The following is a 22,386-nucleotide window of genomic DNA, read 5'->3' as shown; positions in this document are numbered from 1 at the left end:
AAAAGGCAGAAAGAAAACTAACCATGCGCGCAATTCTTTCTTCTCTGATATGTCAAAGAAAATAAAAAACAGCTAAACTGGTGGCACACATTTCTCTATTGTAGCACACAAAGGAAACCCCAGCACATCATTGTAATTAAAAGGCGTTTTTCCTGTTAAACACAGTCATCAATTGCATCCGCAAAATTACCTTTTTTGAAGCTCATCTTTAGCAGGCGGTTCTGTGCTGTGCAACCGCAATTACATGAAATATTTCTAGAACATATTTAAATAGGCAGCACCGAAATATTCCATAAAATAGACACTCAACGCACACATTTTCGTTGGTATATTTTAAAACCCATGGGCCATAGCGCGCTGAGAACCATTGCTGTTGCTGCTTTTGTCCACCCTGAAAATGGTCGCCGCTGCGAAGTGCAAATAAGAAGCACGTCGATAAGTCTGTGGGCGTCCAAAAGTGGTTCTTCACCTCAGCAGCAGCCCATTTTGCTACCACCTAGCCACTGCGCACGTCGCTTGTGATAAGACAATACTTCACCTCCATTTTTTGTGTTTGACACAGGGCCACTTGGGAGATTAGCCAGACATCGAAAGGATGGTACTTCAGTAGAACGCACTGTTGGGCAAGTTGTTGCATATATGACAAAACTTAGAGTGGGAATGAACAAGGAGGACAGAATGACGATAAACACAAGCGCTTGTATTTGTCGTCATTCTGTCCTCCTTGTTCAATCGCGGTCGGAACAATAGCTTGGCTAACGTGCTCGCTTCGCAAAATTTACAGAATAATATTGTAAGCACAATCACCGTTTGTGTGCCGTGTGATACCTGCACGTGAAGCCACTTTAGTAGAACAGGTACTCAGCGGCCGTGAAGAACCATAATTTGAGATAAACTGTGGCACGTGCAAGTCTGCTTGCTGACTTAGTTCACAGCGTAAAACAAAGCAATCACGGAGAAGACAGATGCGCCAACACCGTCTAGCGAAACGAAGCCAACAGAAACAATTGGCGCAAAAATACAAAAACAAAGCTAAAAAAGCGGCACCAAGGAGTACAGAATAAAGAGGTTGCTTTTGAGAATCGCCAGGCTTTTTCTTTCAAAGCACGTAAGCATATCTAATTGTCCAGCCGTTTGTTGGAATAGAAATGTTACACCGACGGTACTTTTACTCCCCTTTCTAACATTCCTGCCGATTTTCAATGCATTTATCATGTCGCACTGATTTTATTCGTCAAGATGCGTTTTGGTTGTCCAGGATATTGCCAAATTAAATGTAAATATCGATTGAGGCCCTGCCGATGTCTAAAAAATATTTTTCACTGTTGTACTTTTAGGTACAAGTTGGCTGTGGTGACTCATGTGGAAACTACCGAGACAATGCGACCTGCATTGTAAGTAACAAAACGGCCGATGTTCAATTTTCCTATGACAGCTGCAGCTTATGACATCACAAAACTGAAAAATGTGTGCGTGTATAACCGTGAGAAGCCTTGGAAAATATTACACGTGGATTGCAAAATTCATCACTCGGGTTGCGATATTTTAGTATATTTGTACTTTGAATATAGATGATATCTCTCCTCAATAAAACGAAAATAGGGAAATCAATCGTTAACTGAAATAAGGTCTTGAGCGCCACCGTCTGAATATTTCAGGGAAATGAAACCACAGACATTTCTTAAAGTCAGCTCAGCGCTTTATGTTTTCGTAATAGCAGACCGGTACCGCATTTAGACAGGTACCCGGTTCTGGCAAATAACAATTTCAAACTCCGTCGTGATTGTTCTTGCCACATTTTCAAACTGTATTCAAACCTACCGAGTGCTAAAGATGACTGCTAAATATCACCTTACAGCCCACGCACACGGCTAAAATGTATAAGTGGGAAGGATCTCATGACTGAACTGTGAGGTCATCCTTGCCTGTGACAGGGCTTGATACGCCAGATGCGGTCACCGATGCCACGAACCATGTTTCACGGGAGGTTAACAACCCTGTTCACAGGAGAGGCCGTCGAAGCTACTAGCTATATATGTTCGTAATATACTAGGGAATAGCGCGCGGCACAAGTTTTCGTAAGCACGAGGAAGGTGCGCAAAACAAACACTGGGAAGCAGAAAGGAAAGGGAAAGAAGAAAAATTTGATTGAGGTAGTCCTTGCCTCTTGCTTGTGAGTACAGGTTCCACCATGTGAATAGAGAGCGTTCTTGGAGCATTTGAATCACCTGCGACGACAAATATGAATGGTCTTTGCTACAAAAACCACATCCCAAAAGCGCTGTACAATGATATCTCTACAAACGCACTGGCTCCAAAATGGGACAAATATAATTAAACCCCGATAACAAAAAAGTCTCAAAAACGGCAAATGTGACCTAAACAGTCAAAATTGCCTTTTAAAGATCAATGTGGAGGACAAAAAGTTAATACACTAATGCATACATACGAAAATATGAATTGTGGTCACGACCTTGTTCCATGTTTGCCGTCTTCAAAGTTTCATTGGTCCCAATATATATATATATATATATATATATATATATATATATATATACGTGCATATATAGGTGCAGTGCTTATTGCCACAGCGCTAGTGGGCTAGTTGCAAGTCCTTTATATTGCTGAATGATGTGCTTGTCTATTTTAGGTCTTAAAGGGATATAGAAATCACTTTCGCGAAACCGCTTGCCGCCTTTGGAAGCATTATTATAATCTACCATCTGCGCAACACGCGTCCGCCGGTCTTCCAATTGAACTATCCCGGCAGCGACTTGATAAAGGACGGTCCCCGTCCGAAACGTCAAGTCAATAAATATTGTTGTATTTCCATTGTGATCCTCTACGTGTTTCCCATCCAGTCGCCAGAAACCGCTTCTAAAGGCATGGGTTCGGTCCCCATTCTGGGCGCGTGTTTTTCTTTCGTTCTCACGTAATAATTAATAATGAAAAGTAATAATGTAACGTCACTAACGGTACAAAATAGTCTAACCATTCCCCTATGCTCTCTTTGGCGTTGAAGACTGCTGGCATATATCGATATATGAATATATATATATATATATATATATATATATATATATATATATATATATATATATATATATATATACATATATATTGCACAAACACACAACACGACTGATTTCGTTCGAAACACGTAAAAGATACAGTACTCACTGCTAGTTACATTCAGCCTCTTGCAGGTGGTTTATGGCGCCGAATGAGACAATTGCCATTTTTTGTTCACGGTATAAAGAAATCAAACAAAAAAAATTCGCCGAGATGGGAAGACGGAGTCGGACCCACAATATCCGCATAACGCGCGCGTTGCTCTTAGAACTAAGCTATCCCGTAAGCGAGTTTCCTCACGACCACAGCGGTGGTTGCGTTCTTAGAGACAATCAGAAACCCGTCAACTGGCGCAGCCCCTCGACCACCGCTAAAGACGTGGAACGTCTCTCCCAGCGGCCTCTCGCCACTACCACGCCAATGCAGGCCTTTCGAAGCTGTCGGCATTGACCAGTATGGGTCGCTGCCGTCAACTGCTGCGGGCTACGGCTGGATTTTTACCTCAGTTAACAATCTGATTTCCTATGCCCCGACAGCTCCCGTTAGTTCCGGCTCCGCTGAGGATGTTGCCGACTTCTTGTGGACAATCCTGTTGCACCACGGGGCAGCACGAGCCCTTCCGAGAGACAGGGGGACACTTTCCGTACTACCATCCTCGGAGAAGTAGTTCCGCATCTAATGCAAACCGCAACACGAACCCCAGTGAGCACCTTCACTAATGGACTCACTAAAAGGTTGCAGGGCATGTTATCCGGCATGGTATGTTTGTATATCACACCTGGTACCCGTAATTGGGACGAAATTATTCGCAATGTCACATTTGCCTAAATACCGCTTTTAAACGGAAACCTTCGGTCGGAAACCCTTTTTCTCTCTCCTCGAGTTTTTCTTCAACCCAGAATGCGCACCAGATTCCTCAGCAGGAGACCTCGTTTTTCGTCTAGAGCACTGTCGTCAGCTCGCCGAACATCATACTGCAAGTAGGCAGTATGAGCGAAAAAGTGGCTATTACTGGAATCCCACGTCAGTACGTTACGAATCTGGTGCCGAGGTCTTGCTGTGGACTCCCGTTCGAGTACCTTACCTTTCTGAGAAATTCCTGCATTGTCTTCTCGTGCTTTTCATCGTTCTCGAGGACACATCGTCAGTAAATTATCGAGGCATGTACCATCAATGTGGTCATTACTGACCATCGCTGTCGCGGGACTGAAATTATCCACTATTCCGGCTGAAACAGTTCATTCGCAGCTTCGCAGTTTAATTACCGCATAAAAAGAAAAAAAATACAAGTTTTGATCAACCAAATTTTGCGCTTACGGAGAAATTTCAAGATAACTTTAGAAAAATTTAAACGACGAGGATGATACAACAAACCCAGATGGATGTTTATTGTCCAGTCCTTATGTCGTCCTAGGCACTGCATAAAGCAATTCACAAGAGACATTCTGGGGTTGTATTGGTACATTCTTTCTGTTATATTTGAGCGCTTCAATGATTACAACGACTTAGCGCTCTCGGAATAGTCCTTTATATACTTCTACAAATACTTCGTTTCGGGGGTTGTGCAGCAGAACATTTGGACGTTCTTTGATGCTTCTCGTCTTCTCAGGTGCAAACATCGTCCTTGGGGCCACAATATACGGCCGTGGTACGTAAAGCTCGCGATTTCAAATATTGCAAAGTTGCATTTTTGTTCTCGATTTACCATCCTCGACTACACACACACAGGCTCGCCCAATCAAATATTGCAAAGTTGCATTTTTCGTTGCTCGATTTACCCTCCCCGACCACACACACACACACACACACACACACACACACACACACACACACACACACACACACACACACACACACACGCGCGCGCACGCACGCACACACACACAGACACGCACGCACACACGCACACCCACATGCGCACACGCGCACACACGCACACACACACACACTCACAAACACACGCACACACACACATGCACGCACACACACACACGTGCACGCACACGCACGCACACACGCGCACACAGGCATAAACGCGCGCACACACCCGCGCACGCACACACACACACTTGCATACACTCACACGCACACGCACACACGCAGAAAGCAACGCACGCACGCACACGCGCGCGCACGCACGCACAAACCCGCCCACGCACGCGCGTGCACACACACACACACGCCCACGCAAACGCACACGCGTATGCGCACGCGCACGCGCACAGAACATTGGATTAGATGTGGGAGTGAAAAAAATTTGTATGCTTTTCCGAATCAAAACAGCGGTGGGCAACGGTACACAAGGACGTTGGATGTCTGAATGTCCATGTCTGTACTGTTGTATTGTGTATTGTCTTGAATTCTTCTGTCTATACCGCTGTTCCGCCCTTCCCCTTATGTAAAATCCGCACAGTTCCTCTTAGAGAAACCACAATGATGAAAATGAGGAATAAGTCAATGGTTCTGTATGTGTAGTGCAATCGTGTGGCACCTTTCTTCTGTACAGTTTTCGTTTCGTTCTTGTTTTCTTCTGTACAGTTTTGTTTTTGTTCTTGGTTTTTATTCAGTGTTGGCCCATTGCTGTTGTTTCTGCTTAAATTGCATGAACGCCGAACTGCTATTCTCTCGCCCGAAACTGGCAGTATTCGAAATAATAAATAAATAAACGCACGTACACGCACACGCACGCACGCCCACGTACCACACATACACACACACGTACACGTACACGCACACGCACGCACGCACACACACCACACACCACATACTCGCACGCACACGCACACACACACCCGCACACACGCAAACACACACGCACACACGCAAACACACACACATACACACACAGCACACGCACACACATCAGGATGTTTCTGTGAAGAGTAGCTTTTCCTGTACAGGAGCTTTATAGTACGAAATGATCTTATTTCTGTCACTGAACTCGAACGTCTAGTGCTCAATGCTAGATACACTTCTAGAGTCGAGTAATATAAAATCTGTGACCTTTATCTGAACTTTGAATTTTGAAGTTTATAGAACGGTCAATGCGCATAAAAGGTGAACCGCTGATCGAAAACAGGAGGATGTTCCAGACGAATAGCTGTCGGAGACCGCCCAAAACATCGTTGATTTGATATTGCATAATATCCAGCAGACAGGGGTTTTTAAGGCAAAGTTTTGAACCAATGCGTAATTAAGAAGTAGTAAAGTGCACAAACCAATAAAAAAAAAACAATTTACACAAGTCTCAAAAGACAATGATAAGGAACATCACTGCCATGATTATAACAGCACGAATATATGCTTAACGATTTTGTTAGATGGAGTGTAATTATTAACTTACATATTAGGCAGAGCCACACTCTAATTACTTTCGAAAGTTTGAATAAACACGTGCCTTCTTTAGCTCCCTGTTATGTGTTTTGGAACTTTATTTCGTGGCCCCCTTTGCTATTTTTATACATGTTCTTATTGCGTAGGGTTCGCCTAGTTTTTGAACCACCAAAAACATAGACGTATACGGGTAGCAACAATCAGCTCGAATGTTGGTCTCTTCGTTCTTGTGCGCTGTACGACATGCTGCTCTCATTCTTACGATGCAGCAACCAGCCAGCCTTTCAAAACCATTCATGAGCTGTGCGTAGACTTGGAGCCCACGCCGGTGCGCAGCGCGACCTGACCTCTCTGCCTATTTCAAGCGAGGAAAGGCAGACCGGTATTTCATATATCTTTCAGACTGCCGAGACTGTGACATTTCGTTTTTCACTTTTGCACTGCACGTGCGACCAGCAGCCACATTTTCATGTCGGTGGGCCATTCTGTTATCGTGTTGTAACAACGAATAAAGTTTATAGCGTTGTAATAGAGCTAGAAAAAAATGCGCGAGAAATAACGAAGTTGTTGGTTGCATTGACCCCGCAGTATGGTTGTTTTTTTTAGTTCATTTTCGGCTGATGTTCGGTAGCTTGAAAACTCATGATTTGGGTTCCAGTTCAGGTCGTAAAAAATTGCGGCTCAGTTCCTGTTTTTGGTGCGTTTCTCTTCTGGTTCAATGCCGCGATATACAGGGTAATGAAAGCGAAGTCGACAGGTTTTCTTTTTAAATTGAGAGTTTAGACGCACGTGAATACCACCTGCGCAGTAAGGTTACGCTCCAAAGGGAACACAAAATGAGGTGAGAATTATTGATGTAGGTGGATTAATTACCTGAAATTGAATAATAAACTTTTTGTGGATGCAGTAGGCGGACACGTTTGTACTGAAAAGTTGGTGGCAATCGTGTTTTTACGTAGTTTTATTTGGCAGAATTGTTACGGCGCATCAGTACTCTGAGATATAGATCTCCCAAGTTTAAACGCCGTCAGCATGATTCGCAAGCAAGGCAGTGAGTACAGGGGCAATGCCCCTCCCTTGTTCGACATGCTGCTGTTCACGGTGCGGAGCTTGAGGGCGGGGTGAAGCCATCAGAAAAACAGACATCCGGCACCACTTTAGTCTTGTCTCGCGCTATCACAATCTGCAGCACTCGGGACCGCTATCGAAACACAAAATAAATGGAAGGAGATTTGCGCCGGTGCTCACTTTTTAGCATGAGTAATCATGCAAAGGGCAATTAAACTTTGCGTCTAAATATCTCGGAATACAGATGGGCTTGAAGAATTCTGCCAAATAAAACTGCGTCGAAACACGCGTGCCTTTAAAGTTTAAATACAAACATGCGTGCCTCCTTCAGCAACTAAAAAGTGAAATGTTCAACTTTAATTATTTAAGCACCCACATCAATAATTATCACCTCATTTTGTGTCCCTCTGGGTGCAATGTAGAGGTTGACACCACGTAAATCAAAATGGATACTTCTGAAAAACCTGTCTACTTACTTTTGATAAACCTGTATATAAAAATAAAAACGTGTATGTGGCAGACCAGAGAAATACAACACTAGATGATCCGTTTCCCATACGGGCATATTTAAAGGGAGGACGCGCTTTTTTAGTGTGCATGGAAAATTAGCTAACGGTGCATTTTCTATTGAAGCATGTAGCGAGTGAAGGGAGTTGATAAGGACCATACTTTCAAAGTACAGCCGCAATAAGGTGACGGGGACAAGTAGAGCTCACTACGTCGCCTTTATATTAAGCTGGAACAGTTTCACTATTTCATCACCACCTTGGAGTGGCCTGTTCTTGAACTCAAAATCAATGTTTTCAGGACAAACACAGTCTGCCCTTTTTAGAATCAAATGGACTGACAACACAAGCACCACCAGATGTTGGAGACGAGTTTCCCTGTAATGTTGGAACATGCCTCAACGGGAGTTGTATAAACTTGACATGCAATGAGACATGCCTGGAATTTGATGCCCCACCCACTGTACCTGGTGAGTACATAACTATAAAATAAAACTAAATAATTAGTTCAGTTCTTCGTGCACATATCGTTGAACAGTACTTTTGTTATTTTTCTTCATTCTTGTTTCTGTCAAGAAAATGTTTAAAGTTTTTGGGTGTATATGCTGAATTCATATAAAATAATAAAGGACGACAAACATATACGGTGCAGTACATGTTGTAATATACCAGTTCATAAAAACAGTATTGATTCACGTGCTCACGAATGTAGCAAGGGCTTTCTACTAGCGGCCTTTTTTGTAATGAATGAATGAATCAATCAATCAATCATGTTAATAAAGTGCCCAGGACCAGCCAAAGGCGTGAGTGCTGGAGCACAGATAGGTACATAAAAACAAAATTCCATAAACATATTGCAAGAAACAAACAAGGGACAAGACCCACACAACTTGGAATAGTGAAAGTAACATAAATAGAACAGATCAAACACATGCGGACTAAAGGGTGTGTGAAGGTAAAAAGCAAAAAAAAGCGACGCCTGCGTGGGTCGGCTTGTTGTAAAGACCACACAACAATCGGAGCAACGACGTTTGACCGTAAAACGATAAAACCAATCGCAAGAGTGTAGAAACAACTAAAAAAAACAACGAACAATTAAAAAAAGTTTCAAAAATGGGCAACCTAAAGGTGGTTACACAGAATGCCGGAGAAACTAAATTCCAGCAATTAGGACAAAAAAGAATGGCAGAGACATCATTGATGTTTAACACGCTGTAATAAACAGTGCAGTATGGTAAATGTAAAGAACAATAAAAAATGTCAAGGCATTCGAAGAAGCGGTTTTAAGAATTCTGTACTGTCGAATCTGGATAATTATTCGAGTTGCGCGCAGCGGTCAACGGCGGGCGATGCTACCTGCTGGGCCTTTCTGGAGCAGTAAACGTTAAAAAGCTGGGCGAGTCTGCGCAAGAAAGGTCACCATTAACAATTCTGTGAAGGAATGTAAGATCTGCACGCATACGTCTGCAATTCAACGAAGGGCTGGAGGGAGCTATGGGTTTTTCAGAATCATCACCCGGACAGTGAATGCGATGACGGTGCTTACGTATGGATAAAAACTTACATACGGTGGTTACATATGAATAATACACGTTATATTATTTCACTACTAGATTTGGAGGTGCCGTTCCAGGCAACACAAGCATATTATGACTGAAAGATACATATGTATTATATACCATTAAAATAGATCTGGATAACAGAATTCCTTTGAAATTCGACTTATATTTCATAATTGCCGAGCGCTCGCCCAGCGATAGGCCTGATATGAGAATGAGAAGAGAGGGTACTGTTGAAAGGTCCCACGAAGGTCGCAATCTTCTCAACACTTTGCAGATGAACTCTTTCAATAGTGTAGGAAAAGACTAGACGATGTGTTTTCCGGCAGTACGTTATAACCATTGTTATAGCAGCGTTCAAAATTATACAGTTTGTGCTGCACCAGACCGATTATTCCGACAGATTCCTCAGCAAGGCACAGCAGTCCTGAACACCGTAATGTGCATAAATGTTTTGTTATCATCAGCATTGAGAAAAATTGACGATTTTGGTAGGATTGTTGACCCATCGTTGACACAGGTAGAACATAATAGTGGACCAAGCATGCTACCTTGAGGTGCACCACTTGTTTCAGTGAACAGCACACTTTTTGTTGATTACATCTGTGTAAATTGTGCGGTCAAGGAGACAGCTCGACACCAAGGCAACCAGGGATACGGACACAGTAAGCTTGCTGAAAAATAATTGATGATTAACTACATCAAGGGCCCTACTGAGGGCAAATAAATGACGTCCAACTGGCCGGTTTCGCAAACTGCAGGCGAAGCCTGTGTCATAATACTGGCGATATTTGTAACCCTTGACAGACTCGAAAAATCCGTGCTGATTTGGTATCAGAACGTTCTTGACGCAGGCCGCAAGAACTTTGTACAGAGATAAATCAAAGAGTTTTGAGGCGACACAAAGGAATTAGAGGGGCGATAGGTAATAACGGCTGACTTATCACCAGACTTAAATTTAGAAAATTTTGCATTTAGGAAACTAATGCACGGGGAAATTTACCGGAAAGTAAACAGTTATAAATGGAAGTAAAACAGGCGTAAAATGTTGACGTAAACCTTCATGAGGGCTGCTGGAATTTCTTCTGCACCACAGGAAAATGATGATTTCATCTGTTTAGGGCTAGCATAGACAAGTTTTTTAATGAACATTAGCGCAATAAAATTACACATATTAATAAAGGATAGGCGTTCATCGTAAGTATCTGGCAGTTGAAAGAGGGAATGAGAGTACTGAGCAAAGCTGGCGACATCTTCCACCTGTTCACGATCAGAATTTAGCGGGTAATGTGATCTTTAGAGGCATTAGAACGGGCGTGTACATACCTCCAGACGTCAGTACGTTCCTCAGACGCAGCAGCCTCCAAGAATTCTACATAGAGCTGGTGGTCATCTTGGTAGAGGCTTTGACGAAGAGAGGGATACCGACTAAACTCCACATTCCTCTTGTCAAGCCCAGAACGCCTTGCCTTTTTGTGGACGCTCTGCCTACGTTTACCCAAACTCCGAAGTTCATTAGAAAAACAGTGCGAAAATTTGAAATGAACCGGCCTACGAAAAGACATGTACTTTTCAATGCCACTTCTTAAAATTTCGATAAAACGTCGGACCTGTTCGTCTACATCATCGACATCAAAACACTTCACCCTTCAATGAAAGAAAAAATTGATACAGCCAGCATAGTCTCCACACTGAAAGCTAATCACGGGAGTGCACAATCGTCAACACCGCCATAGCGATGCTGGGCAGCTACAGAGACAGAGACAATAAAAGGGGTGGGAAAGATGCCGGGGAAAGATATATCAGAGACACACACTTGTACGTTTTTCAAGTTTGAGAAGAACACATCTAGGACATTACCACAAAAGTTTCCTATGCGGCAGAACTGCTCCATGGCGGTGAAAGATGAAAAACCTGTGGCGGCAATCCAGCGGTACGGGTCGTCTGCTGCCGCAGCTGGCGCTGCAAGGGGGATGGCGCTGACGCTGAGCGAGAAGCAATGAGTTCGCGCCATGCGGCGCCGGTGCGCAAAACCCCGTGAATTCCACGAGCATGGAATAAAACTGGACTTTAGTTTTTGGGTGCATGGCATAGCGTTCGGACGTGTCTCAGCCCGTCTATCTGTCGCGTTCTCGACATTAGTTACCAGGACGCTGCAGCAGAGTCAAACAGCCATAATGGACCCTCTTCACGACACCGGCGGTACCTCTGCGTCCTCGGCTGCCTCTTCTCATAGAATCTCTGCCCTCGCCTGCCGTTTGCCCCCCTTAAGCGCTCAGCACCGCGAAGTGTGGTTCCTTCAAGCCGAAGCAAGTTTTCGAGTGAGCCACATCACGTCGCAGGACACTCGCTTCAACCATCTCTAATAGTCACTTTCTATTAAGATCGCAGTCAAGGTTAGCGACATCCTCGCAAACCCACCTACCACGAGCCCTTACGATACATTAAAGACCTTTGAGACCCGATACATTAAAGACCCGCACAAGGCCTTTGGATCGGCATCGTTTCCAGCGGGGGCTTTCTACAAGGAGTTGAGTGATTGTGGCCTTCGCAGCTCCTTCGCGAACTGGAAATCGTGTTCAGCGACACACCTTCTGCCACGGAATCACGCTTGCTGAAGGAACTTTTCCTGCAACAGCTTCCGTCGTTTGTGCAGATGATCCTCGCGACGGCTTCTGACCTTCCCTTGTCACATCTGACCGCGCACGCCGACAATGTAATGAAAGTCGCTAGATTGCATTCGTCTCCATCCACGTTGGCATCCGCTCGATCTACCGAATATACCACCCCGGTGTCTCCTACCACCTTTCCGTCGCCTGTATCCAATGACGTCACGGCTCTACAAGAGCACATTCAAAACCTGAGGGAGCTTGTCGCGTCAGCTGGCTACCGCTCGTTGCAAGGCTGCAACACTCATCGGCTGAATGCGTTTCCTTCCTTGACTGCACTTCCAGACTGGACAAAGCGAGTGAAGCATGATGTCGTTCATCAGATCATTACAACCGGTTACCCTACGCAAGCCGTGGCAACATGAAATCGCGGAGCAGGAATTTCATCACATGATCGATACCCACATTGCTTGCTCGTCCTCGGGAAGCTGGCCCTCGTCGTTACACAAGGTCCAGAAAAAACAGGTGACTAGAGGCCCTGCGGTGATTACAGCTATTTTAACGTGCCCACTGTACCCGACAAGTACCCCCTACCTAATATACAGCACTTCACCAACAACCATAGTGGATGTACCATATTTTCATGGGTTGACATACCACCAAATCCCTGTAGCCCCGGATGACGTCAAGAAAACTGCCATCATTACAACGTTTGGCCTTTTTGACTTCACCCGGATGCCTGTCGGGTTGCGCGACGCAGCCCGGACTTTTCAACGCTTCATAGATGTCGTCCTCCATGGCTTACCATTTGTTTTCGCCCACATAGATGACGTTCTTGTAGCCAGTTCATCGTCATCAGAGCATCTCCACCATCTGCGGATAGTCTTCACACGCCTAGCAGAGCATGACCTGATGATTAACAGTGCCAACTGCGCTGTTTCCTAGGACTCGTAAATTATTACCGGTGGTTCATCCCAAACTGTGCGGCCATTCTTCAACCTTTCGAAATTTCTTTTCAAGCTTTGTAGTCTCTCGAGTGCAGGCTTGAATGTCCTGAAACTGCCGATCACCCATTGCCTACCATTGAGGAGCGCCTGGCCTCTGCTACTCTCCTTGAGCACCCGCGCCACAACTCTGATTGTGGGGTTTAACGCGCCGACGCAACGCAGGCGATGAGGCGCGCCGTAGTGGAGGGCTCCGGATTAATTTTGACCACCTGGGGATCTTTACCGTGCACCAAAATCTCGTACACACGGGCGTTTTTGCTTTTCGCCTCCATCAGAAAAGCGGCCGCCGCGCCGCGCCACAACTCTCCCACGTGTCTGACGGTAGACGCTTCCCACTGTGTGGTTGGAGGTGTACTTCAGAAACACATCCACGGTACCTGGCGCAAGCTCGGTTTTTTTCGAAAAAACTTTCCCCAACCAAACAACGCTATGTGCAGCACTTTCGGGCGGGAGCTTACGGCGCAGTACCTCACTGTTATGCATTTCTGTTTTTTCCATGAGGGCCGCAGCTTCGTGACCTTCACCGATTACGAGCCTCTTAGGAACGCCTTCAAGTAATGGAAGACTACATATTCTCCCCAAGAGAGACGACACTTGGCGTATCTTGCAGAGTTCAGCAGGGACATGCAGCACTTTAAGGGAATTAATCACATCCCAGCCGACGCCCTTAGCCGTATTTCCGCCATACAACGCTCCGGTTGCAGTACTCAGAAGTTGGCTCTAGCCCAATCAGATGACGAGGAGCTCCGCACTCTGCGTTCTTCAAGCAGTTCCCCTGTGCAAATATATGATGTTATCTGCCCTGAATTAGGAGTCAGCATTCTTTGCGACATTGACCCGGTTTTAGGCAGCAGACGGCTGTACCTTCCTCCTTCTCTTAGGCGCATTTCTTTTAACTCTATTCAGCGCGTCTTTGAACCTGGAGTTCTTGCCTCACGGCATTTGGTTGCCGAGAAGTAAGTCTGCCCCGGCATGAATACTGACGTACCCGGATGAGCTCGCTCTTGCCTCGCCTGCCAGCAATGCAAGGTCTTTCGCATTACCACATCGGCTCTAGCCCCTTTTCCTTGCTGGACTCTAGGTTCTCCATCTCGTTGGCCCGCTACCACCATCTAAGGGCTACCGTTACATCTTGACAGTGATCGACCATTTTACTGGCTGTGCCGAGGTGGTTCCAGTCAACGATATCACGGCTGAGGCTGTTGCTCCAACGCATATGTCCACGTTGATCGCCCGTTTTGGCGTGCCTTCGGAGATTATCACACACCATGGCCCCAATTTGACTCCACGCTCTTTCCCCGTTTGACATGCCTGCTCGCTGTAACTCACCTAAAAACAACGGCCTACCATCCTCAAGCCAACGGCATTGTCGAAAGGTTTCATCGTCAGCTAACGGCCTCACTAATGGCTCACAAATCACGTAAGAGGGGACAGTTCCCCTACGTCATGTGCTGGTAGCATTACCCACTGCCATCAAAAAAGATCTTGGCTGTGCGCCTCCCAAATGTTCTATGGCACGTCTTTGCGCTTACCGGCAGACTTCCTGGTCCCTCCGCTTCCGCACACAACCTTTCCCCGATGGTATGCCCAACGTAAACAATTTAATCCAGTTTTTTAGCTATATCCGTCCCCGACCGCCAAGGTGATGTTCCACTAAGCACACTTTTGTTCATCCCAACCTTTCTCCCACCCAATACGTTTTCATCCATGTCGAGAGTGCCCGCCGGCCACTTCAACCTCTATACACCTGCCCGCATCTCGTTATTTCCTGCTCTGACAAGACGTTTACAGTTCGCGTCAATGGCCGCGACACCTCCGTTTCCATCGATCGCCTCAAGCCCGCGTTCACCGAAGCTGCCCTGCCTGGGTTCCACTTCAACATCCACCATTGCACCCTGAATACCCTTCCGTTCGGTCGTCTGCAGCTGTAGCGGGCGCCGCAAGAGTGATGGTGCTGGGGCTGAGTGACAAGCAATGAGTGCGGACCACGCGCCGCTAATGCGCAAGCAGACACGAATGCCACGAGCGCGGATTAAAACGGGGCCCAAGTTGTTGGGTTCACGGCGTAGCGGTCGGACATGTCTCGCTTCGTCTGTCTGTCGCGTTCCCGACAAACCTAATAACATGTTGCTTTTCTGCGCTGCATAATGACTTTTGTGCTGAGATTAGGGACACTTCTAGTGAATACCTTGGGTATCGAATTATTCAACTCTAATTAGCTGATGATTGAAGTGTGCCCCCCTTGAGGTCTACCTCAAGCCAGACTGATTCCTGTAGGGTCTCGAGGTAAGTACGCCGCACGTATTGTACTGAGCGATCAACGGCAATGAGAACACCGGCACCCTTTTGATTAGGCCCAGTGAACTTTCTGTCGCTTCTATAAATTTCATACCTCGCAGAAAAGTGGTCGGAAGACGAGATGTTGGAAGACGAGCTAAATTTCCCTAATAACTACAGCAGAAAATTTGGAGCACAAAACACTTCTCAGAAATTTGGATGAGGTTCTGCGTAGATCTCGAGCGTTTTCATAGTAAATGTAGAGAGTCGTTTTTACATGTCATGCTCAGTAATTTCAGAGCTGTGCGCCATACAAGGGTGGAACGTGCCTTGAATCAGCTTGAAGAGGGAGCCCTTTGGCCGCATAGACGGGTCATCCAGGCGCCTAAAATGCTCCTCGTCAACAGTTACGCATAAACAATACGAGTCGTACTTGGTCTTCAGGCGTTTGCACGACAATGGCTTGAAATACACCGTCGACAAGTGGGGCAACAGTTAACCAGCTATCGTGTTAGCCGACAATTTTGAAACAAAGTCGCAACCCACTCAGAAGCTTCTGATGCAGCCACGAGAGGAAGGCTCCTTTTCTTCTGTGAGTTAGTAGGAGGGTCATTCCACTCAGTGTCGGACCATAGAAGCGGAGGCGAAGAGGCAAACCTAAATTATAATAATTGCTTTAGTTTATAACCTTTGAAATGACAGGGAGGAAGAAAAAAGCTATACAAACAGATTGACTAGCTCCGCCTCCCTATGTGATGTACAATATGACAAGTGCAAGTTTTAGGCAGCGTAGAGGGTAAACAGAACAAGAACGAGTAAAATTAGGCCACACTACAAATAGGGGTATAACCACAAGCAGGTTTGCAGTAACAGTTTGCGGATGATCGCACGCAGTCTTAATAAGTGTACAAATTGGTTTAGGTGGGCTGTTATAGTGCGGAAGCAAAGGAGTATACAATTAGAATTGTGCTAAGCATAAGCAGTTATAATGATTTATATTTATTAACTCTTTCCAGCACGGTGGTCACCCCAGGTAACCACCTTTTCTCGATTTTTTTCTCGTGTAGCAAGCGACTCCCGCGTATCGACTTTCAAACAGCGCGCATTTTTAGCTTTCACCACTCCAACAGAGATGGCGCTACCTCCTTGCTGTTCCGAAGTCACGTGTTTTTTTTTTTCCTCCCGGCTGCCATCGTCCCGAAGGCGCGATACACGATGGACCCGAGAGATTTTTACAGAAAGAAAGGTAAGGCTGAAGTTATTAAGTTGACAGCTTTGGATGACATATTGCATGAGTAACTAATACTAAGCAAGCTTGAAGTTAAGTGCTGCGGTCGATTAGAACAAAGCGCGGTGTCATTGAAGTTGGTGGTCACCTAGAGTGACCACCGTGCATGAAGGGTCTGAGAGGGGCGGTAATATATTTTTTTTCTTGGTGTTTCAGCGGCGGAGTTCGTCGATATACCATCGGACTCTGACAGCTTCGCGGGGGGTGACAGCTCAAGTGACAGCGATTCTGACTATGAAGTACATGATGCAGCAGCTGGAGCGGGCAAACAAAAACCTGGCGCGAGAATACCCATTCCCGCCGAGTGTGAGTCGTCTGATATAGACAGCGATGAAGACGATGTTCCGCGCATGACTGCCAAGGTGCCCGTGTGGAGTCCTTCCTACAAAATGTTCCCACCGCTGGACTTCTTATCGTGTAGTGGAGTGCCACATTGCATTCAGGACATTGAGAAACGAAGTCCTTTGGACATCTTCAGCCTGTTCTGGACACCGGACTGGATGGAGCAGCTGGTATTCCAGACAAATCTCTACGCTCAGCAGCAGGGCAAGCCGTATACACCAACTACGCTAAAAGAAATGGATGCCTTTCTGGGGCTGAATCTTCTGATGGGAATCAAAAGAAGTCCAAGTTACCGGGATTACTGGTCCAGTGCAGCTGACTTACATGATTCATTCATTTCGAAAGTTATGAGTGTGAACAGGTTCGGCTGGCTCTTATCTCACCTGCATCTCAATGATAATATCCTGCAGCCAGCGAGGAATCACCCCAACTTTGACAAGTTGTACAAAGTCCGCCCTCTCCTCTCTGAACTATCAACTAGGTTTGCCCAAAATTACTTGCCGACTGAGGTTCTCGCCATTGATGAATCCATGATAAAGTTCAAAGGGAGGAGTTCATTGAAACAATACATGCCGAAAAAGCCTGTGAAGCGTGGCTACAAGGTCTGGATGCTCTGTGCCAGCAATGGCTACAACCTGAAGTTCGACATCTACACAGGCAAATCTGAAGGTGGCGTTCAGAGGGAGCTAGGCGCACAAGTTGTGAAGAAACTCTGCCAGGACCTTCGAGGAAAGCAGCATCGTCTTTTTTTTGACAATTACTTTACAAGCTACAACCTCCTCAGGGACCTACTTCATGATGGCATATACGCATGTGGGACAGTGAATTCAAAGAGAAAGAACTTGCCTAGCTTGCAGGCTGACAAGTCAATGGAAAGAGGCGACACAGACTGGAGTGTGAGCGACGACAGTCTGTGCTGTCTAAAATGGAAAGACAAGAGGATTGTTTATTTGCTCACAAATTTTCATGATCCTTGCATTGAAGTGGAAGTCAACAGAAAAAACAAATATGGAACAGTGAGCAAGGTCTCTTGCCCAGCGGCTTTGCAGGACTACAACCGGCACATGAATTTTGTGGACAAATTTGATCAGCGTAAGGGCCAATATGAAATAGACAGAAAGTCGCGGAAGTGGTGGCACAGGATTTTTTTCCACCTGCTAGACTGCTCTGTGGTGAACGCCTTTCTAGTATATCGTGAACTCGAAGGAGTAGAACAGTTCACTTTGAAAGATTTCCGCAGATGTATAGTGACATCCCTCACTGCAGATGCCCAGGTTAGCAGGAAGCGAAAGTCGTCAAACACCGTATTGGTACAGATAAAAAATTCTAAGCCATATGTAGCCCCGGCAGTACGTGTACTTCACAGCGAGCACCAACCAAAAAGGTGCACAATGAGGAGGTGCGGTCTCTGCAGCACGAAGGCTAAACCCTCAAGAACGTCGTGGATGTGCGAGACCTGCAACGTTCCCTTGTGCTTGCGAGAAAACAAGGACTGTTTTGCGGCTTACCACCGAAAGTGACTGGTAGCCCCTTAATGCATGGTGGTCACCTCAGGTAACCACCTCATAACGTGTGAACCAAAAGTGCCAATTTTTTTTTCTGGTCAGAAAACCATTTCTTCATTATGAGTTCCCCATTTGTACAATAAAACTTGGTTTTCCTCTCAAAATAGAGTTCTGTGCATGAAAGAGTTAAGGCACAGCAGGTTCTTGTAGTTTGTGCTATTAAAGAGACACTAAAGACCAAATAAACTTCCTGGTGTTCACTGTACCTCACCGATAACAAAAATATACCACTCCTAACTTTGGCTTTACTCCAGTACGGCAAAAGACAGTGAAAATGTGAAGACAGGTATCCGCGTGACTGGCTATCTTGCGAAACGTGCTCCGGAAGTAGTTAAGAATCCGTGGTGAAGACTTCGAGGAAAGACCTTCACAGGTTTATAAAAAATAATTGAAAAATGCGACCGAAATGCCCACAAACACTTTGTCTAAAATATCTGGTTAAATACTTGTCCAAATATTTCGGGAACCCTCATCGATTGCTGCGTGCACAGCGATTTTTATCGTTACCCTCTGTGTGCTTTCGCTGCTTTAGAAAACACCGAAACGGTTGTTTTGGCTTGAGGTCGCTATTTTAGATGCGGAGCATCTCTTGCTCGGGGGTATGTCCCGCGGCGTCGGCGTCCGCACTCACACTACGCATGCGCAACTCTCCTCCTTCCCGCTCTCCAACAGCTGCGCATTACTCTCTGCACTTCTGTCCTACAACCTGCTTGCGGTTCTCCTGCGTTCTCTCTTCTGCTCTCGCAGCGCATGCGCAACTCTCCTCCTCTAGTCTCCTCTCCTTCAAGTGCGAATATAAAGCAGGTACAGCGCTGCGCGCGTTCAGTGCAGAGCTTGCTTCGGTTGACTCCGTTGATGATTCCGATAAAGTGTGATGGAAGCAACAGTCCCGTCAGTGAGTGGGCTGACGCAAGCACGCGTCAGCATCAGCCCTAACACTAATACCAACGGTACGTCCACTAAAGACAAAGCTGCGAAGTGAAGGGCACGCGACGCTGAACGCAAACACTTGAAGCGAGCGGCGGACCCTGAACTTCGTCAGCGCAAAGCAGTTTCAAAGCGTGAACGTCGAGCAGCGGATCCTGAGCTTCGGCAACGTCAAGCAGCGTCGGTTCGAGAACGTCGAGCGGCGATACCGAAACTTCGACAACGTGAAGTGGAGCGCAAACATACGAAGTGAGCGGAGGAGCCGAACCTTCGAGAACGGGAAGCCATTTGTAAAGGTCAACAACGTCAACATTCCCATCGTGGGTTCCGTTGCGTTCCGTTGTGTTAGTAGTTAGATTTGGGGGAAATGTAGGTGAACCCCGCGATGCTCCGCATCCTACTCAGGGTTCCCCTCGGGAAGATGGGATGAACGGAACGGAAATGAACGGAACGTCTGGCTGCGGCTTCTTCCTTGGCCGCGGCTTTGTGGCGCTTTTCGTCCACGCTTGCAGCGGTACCGCTGTACGCAGAGACATGCGGTCTGCGCACAAGAGGATGGACTGGCGCCTACGTTCAGGCGGCCTAAAAACGATTTATACTTTTTTCAAGAAAGGGTCAGAACGTTTCAGGGGTGCCACGAAGAAACATTTTACTAAGTGGTCCGGATCAGCAGAGGGCGTACGAGTTGCTGAAGCAATTTCAATGAAAGTGACAAAGCCGCTTTCTACCTGGTAGCGTTGTATTCTATTGATTCATACCAGCTAATCATCACAGTGACATCACTTGCTTCTTATTCACCGTGAAAAAGAGCACGACGTCTTTGGGTGTGTGAACCCATGTGAATGGAATGAGAAAAGGGAATGCGTTGTATCATTACCGATTTCCCAGCAGAGAAAGCATCTTTCAGCTCCAAATGAACACGAAAGTTGCTATTGGAAAGTTTAAATTTTTTTGTAAAACAAACTTCCTGGTTGCCTTAATTGTCTTTTTAGTAAACACAGTACAGCCAAAAACAGTACAAAAAACGCGGAGCGCAATCTACATTTCCCGTGGCGCTATATTATGGTGGGTATGCAGCTGTGCAAGTGAAGTACCCGCGTTGCAGGCAGAACCGCATCGACATGCGTTCATAGGGTCATCAGCATAAACGTTCCTTAAACTTGCACTCTTGCGGTGTAAGTTGAAAAACGTGGCTTTCTGGCATCTTTTGAAGCGAAACATCGCTATAAAACCTTTATTTCTGAGTGGCTTTGCCTTTAGTTCTTGCCTCCTTGTGATTGCGTTACGTTAAGCCCGTGTTAATGTGTTGGATGTAGATAACATATTCTTACTATGCTTATTATGGCGAAAGCTGTTTACTGGATCCGATAGCCTTCTTTCAAAAACAGACGTATTTTTGTATGCACTGGTTGGTCGATCGATAAAGTCGTATACGATCTATAAACGCACGGCGGGTGCTTAAAAGCTGGCTTCCATTTGTGAAAACGGTTACTGTAAAATTGCAATAAGGAATGGTATTAGATAAAACTATACACGCCTCTAAAACAGTATACTTTATGTCTTCAACAATGTTGGGTATGCATGTGCATCGTTCCCGGATGCGTTGACTAAGTGCGTCAACAATCGTCGTAGGGGTTTGTTCTTCATTTGTAATTTTAGTTCTAGAATGCATGAGGGTTAACTGGATGCACTTCCAGTGAAGGTTGGACGCACCTTTAGATTTCGCTGTACTCTGAACGTTATGAAGGGATAGTATATTTTTACAACCAATTAAAAGTTACGTTTCCAAGCTGAGGGTCTAGGTACGCACTATCTATCAAGTGCAATGCACCACCGCCCTGGCTTTTTTATGTTTTCTTTCAGAATCGCTGGACTCTTGTTTCCATCAGCACTTTCGTCTATTGGTGGTGTAAATGCTGAAATTTGGCGTATCTGCTGATAGCGACAGCGAGGGCGTTGTAGTTGGTTATTTAGTATTGACTGACACGTAAAAGTGTCGCGTGACCCGATGCCCATTTACTGGCATTTGGGGTGAATATTGCAAAATATTTATTGAGCAGCCAGATTGCAACTTCTAGTACTGCAAGTTCAGAGCTTAGATTACACGTGCAATTAATAAAAATATAATTACATGTAGTCAGAGAAATCTTTAGAGAGGTTCAAAATTGTGTCGAGGCAATAACTCGGTCAACGTGGTAATCCACACTTCGCTATCTAGGAACTAAAAACAGTGCCTATTATGACTCTCGTCTCAACATTTCTGGTGCACTTGTAGCATTAGGGATTGCTAAAACCGGCAGTGCCCGCTCTCATTTTCATTATATCCTATGTAAAACAGACCCCTGAGAATTCATACAAATGATATTATCTCGAAGCAAAGGACGACACAGGCCTCTTTAATGAACTTGTGGTCAGCACGAACTCGAAGAACGCCCGTGCATCGAAACAGTACTCAACAAACTTCCACGGTGAGACAAGCGTCGACGAATGGAATGCTGTACCATTTTCTTTGGAGAATTTATCTTACCTTAAAATTCATTGTTTTACTGACACATTAGTTTGAGAATACTGGTGATCAAAGCAGAACATTCTAGCTTAGTTATAGCGGGCCCATACACTCTCCCCATCAGATAAGGTAGCTTGTGCGCCATAAAAAAAAATTGAACGTAACATGGGCTTTGCTTCGAACGCGGTAAAAACGGTTGAACCGGCCAGACTCTGAAAATAAAAAGGGATAAGTAAAATAACACATACATATATTATAGCAAGTGTCTATGTAGCGCACATAGAAGTAATTGTGACGAGCATCAGCCACAACGAGCAAATGCCTATA

Source organism: Haemaphysalis longicornis, unplaced genomic scaffold (genome assembly GCF_048455015.1).
Source record: "Haemaphysalis longicornis isolate Haplotype H1 unplaced genomic scaffold, Haemaphysalis longicornis Haplotype H1 scaffold_7, whole genome shotgun sequence".
Taxonomy (NCBI): domain Eukaryota; kingdom Metazoa; phylum Arthropoda; class Arachnida; order Ixodida; family Ixodidae; genus Haemaphysalis; species Haemaphysalis longicornis.
Note: the sequence above shows the minus strand (reverse complement) of the source record.